This window comes from Magnolia sinica, chromosome 2 (genome assembly GCF_029962835.1).
Source record: "Magnolia sinica isolate HGM2019 chromosome 2, MsV1, whole genome shotgun sequence".
Lineage (NCBI taxonomy): Eukaryota > Viridiplantae > Streptophyta > Magnoliopsida > Magnoliales > Magnoliaceae > Magnolia > Magnolia sinica.
In genome coordinates, this window is record NC_080574.1 from 119,890,218 (window position 1) to 119,893,741 (window position 3,524).

The window sequence follows — 3,524 nt, forward strand, 5'->3', positions numbered from 1 at the left end:
ACCTAGACGTGTATGGTTTGGTGGGCTGTCCATTTGGACGGCGGGGTCCACCTTATGTGCGGCCCGCCCAATTTGTGTGTGGGTTGCACCCAAATAGGGCAAGAGTGGTTGCTTGGGCGACCATGATTATCTAGGGTTTCCATCATTACTTTTGTAATGTAGGGTTTTGATCATTAATTCCTTTTGCAAATCAAGGGTTTTTGTTGCTGTTTTACATTTTATTCTACCATTTAGTGCAGATCGTGGCTATGAATTTTGTATCTGATGTTTTTTTTTTCTGGTTGTTTTGGATTTGTTTTTGGATCTGGTATTGTGTATTGAGATCTATGATATTATTCCCTGATGTTCTTTTTGTAGATCTGTTACTCGTTTTATGATATCGGTTTATGTTTCTCGTAGATCTGATTGTTTTGGAGAGAGATTGGCTTCGCTGAGCTTGTTTGTATCTTTCTAGATCTGATTTTACACAGTACTGTATTCAGATGCTTCTTGTGAGGTGGTGAGATTGGGCAAATTGATGTTGTGTCATTTGGTTGGAGGATTTGGTTTTGAGATTTCTCCCATTTTTTTGGTAGATGTCTTTGCCCAGATCACAAGTGGGATGGGTGAGAATTGGATTTGAACTGTTCTTATTCGCTCTTTTTCTTGATTTCAGGTAGGGATAGAATTCCAATGGGGAGTGCCTCATTTGGTTGCGTTTCTAGCTCTGCAAGGAATCGATCCTGGTTAGGAATGCCTTTGGAATGGACTATTGTGTAGTTTAATGAGGTTTGTGGGGCTAGATTTTTTCATGCTTTGCATAAGGGTGCATATGATGATGTGGTGGTGATGATGGAAAAAAAAATACTAATATTAATTCTTGCAGATGTAGTGAAGTAATCTATGTGCTTGGGGTCCTCTGTCAAAATTCTAGTAATAGTTTTCCTTGTTTGCATATATATGTTGTTGCATATTCTTGAGTAAAAATAATTTTAGTGAGTTGCATGTAGTGATATATGTGCTGGCCATGGAATTCAAGTAATACATTTGCTTACATATGTTGCAATATTATCAAATCAACTGTAGTTCAAATTTTAGATACTTTAGGGACCGATTAGATACTTGGAAATTATTGAATCGGAAATTGGAGCGACATAGAAAACCCGAAAACCAACATACAAAGTCATAAAAAGGAAATGAAATGAATTTTATGTTTGTTGAATCGTGAATGAAAATCCTTCCTAATGTGCAGGTGCTTGTTTGTTTGTCTTATTTAACATTGCCTCTTTCTTTCTGCCAGGATTGTTTCGATCCTATAGTTGAAAAAATAGGTTGTGATCTGATCCCTGCTATGGACTACGGGTAAGTCATGGACATTGTTCATTTGAATTTTGTACAAATGAATTGATTCTGTTTGCCGGCAAGGGTGCGAATGTGAATAACCACGCACCGGCCCATATAAGGACACAAGTGATCCCAATTGCATGCGGGCATGCATGCCTGTATTTATTACTATTATCATTATTTTGTTTTAGTGTGAAGCATGAATTGCTGATTCCTTGTATCCTTTTCTTCTCCGCCTTTATGATTTATATCTTGTATAGCATACCACATTGCTGTGGTTTCTTAAATATTTTGCAGAAGAAATGTAGTGGGTTAAGAATTTGGTGGGATGTATTGTGCAATTTTAACTGTAAAGTAAGAACTTGCATCTTTAAGCCAAAATATAATTTTGCAGAAGATTCAAACTTTCACATTCGTATCTCTTTGCAGTTTTTGTATTCCAGATCATAATTGTTTTGATACTTGCATTTTTAATCAATGCAGTTTAGATGTTGTATCAGCTGGAATCCTTAGAATATTTGGTCAGGATGTTGCTGAACTTCCTTTGGTCGCTACAAGTAAAGAAAGCCAAGGAAAGGTAATGCATTCAAGTTGAAAAGTAAATGCTGATTGTGATGCACTTGGTTTTTTTTTACTGGCATTGTTTTTTTTTAAAGTTTTTCTTATGCTTATGATTTCCATGTGCTTTTCAGATTAGTTTTCCACTCTTTCTTTTTCTTTTTTTAGTGTTTTTCTTATCCTTATGATTTCTGTGTGCTTTGCATAAGGGTGCATTTGCTTGCATATGTTGATGGAAAAGTATTTAAGGACAAACTTCTTTCTGACTATCCTTTGTTTATTATAATTAAGGAGTATCTAAGCAATCCTGTGCAAGTAAAGGTGGGAAAAGTAAGTAGCTCGACAACAAACGTATCTCAGATTTTGGAGAAGGTTACTGAAAGCGAGAAGGTTAGTTTATCTGGAAACTTATATGAAAAGTAACGTAAGATTGAAATTTTATTTTCTAAATTAGTGCTTAAATATTGATAATCGTATTTGTAAGTTAGATAATTAGTTACTTGTTTGAGGATGATGAATGTTTCAATTTCTTAGATGGATGATGAATGTATTTGTGAATGTAAATGAAAATAAAGAACTTATAATATATATATATATATATATATATATATATATATATATATATATGTTATCAATGGAGGATACCTTGTTTAGGGGGACATGAAATTCTTGTAGCTTATGAGATGGTGCCCCAATATTGGTTGTATGTTACTAGCACGTAGTAGATAATACTAGGTTCAATAGTAGATAATACTAGAGAATACCTAAACCCGATGTGCGTCATAAGAATAGTTCCATAATCTAGAACCTATGTAGCTACCGATTTATTGTGTCCTAGTAACAGTGTTCTTTCTTCTGTCAGTGACATTCGTAAACCCCTTTTCTTGAATAGATAATGAGTGTGACAAGATCACGCCATTTTCTGGAAAAAAAGTGGTTTCTGGCAGTGTTCAACACTCATGTCAGACATTGACATGGCTGTGAGGGAAAAGAAAAATCAATTTATATTCTATTCTATTATTTCAGAAGCATTTATGTAGTATTTATAGGGCAAGTGCATTTCTTTTTGTTTAGATATACTAGTTTATCTTATGCATCTGCAAGCTAAATAAACTTTTATGTAATAAAACATTTTTTTATTTATATTATATCTCTACAAATGTGATGGCTTGTCAGGTTTTCCAACATCTATTGACTGAATACCCATGTTTATATATACTAGTCTATCTTATGCTCATGCTCTGCTTTCAGACTGCAGTGCTATAGATTTTGCTGCTTTATATCAGACTATAAATATCTACTTAGCTGACTTGTGTGTTGTTGGATAGAGGAATGTTAATTCCATACAGCTTATTGAAACCTAAACCTATACTTATAACCTAAACATATTCTTATAACCTAAACCTATTCTCAAATCCCAAAACCTATAACCTAAACCTAAACCTATAACCTAAACCTACACCTAATCCTAATCTTAACTCCCTAACCTAAACCTAAACCTAAACTTGAAAACCCAAACCTAAACCCGTTCCCAAACCCGAACCTGATTTCCTAAACCTAAACCTATAGCTTATAACCTTAACCAAAACCTAAACCTATAACCTAAACTTAAACCTAAAACCTAAATGTATTTTCAAATCCCT

The 3,524-nt window shown here is 34.2% G+C and overlaps 1 long non-coding RNA gene across 1 annotated transcript; it reads left to right on the forward strand.

The window, feature by feature from the left end:
* Positions 1 to 1,183: 1,183 nt before the first annotated feature.
* LOC131230317 (uncharacterized) lies at positions 1,184 to 2,001 on the forward strand. Its single transcript, XR_009163980.1, has 3 exons — positions 1,184 to 1,341; positions 1,621 to 1,677; positions 1,807 to 2,001. It is a non-coding gene; the product is annotated as an uncharacterized LOC131230317 (long non-coding RNA).
* Positions 2,002 to 3,524: the final 1,523 nt, after the last annotated feature.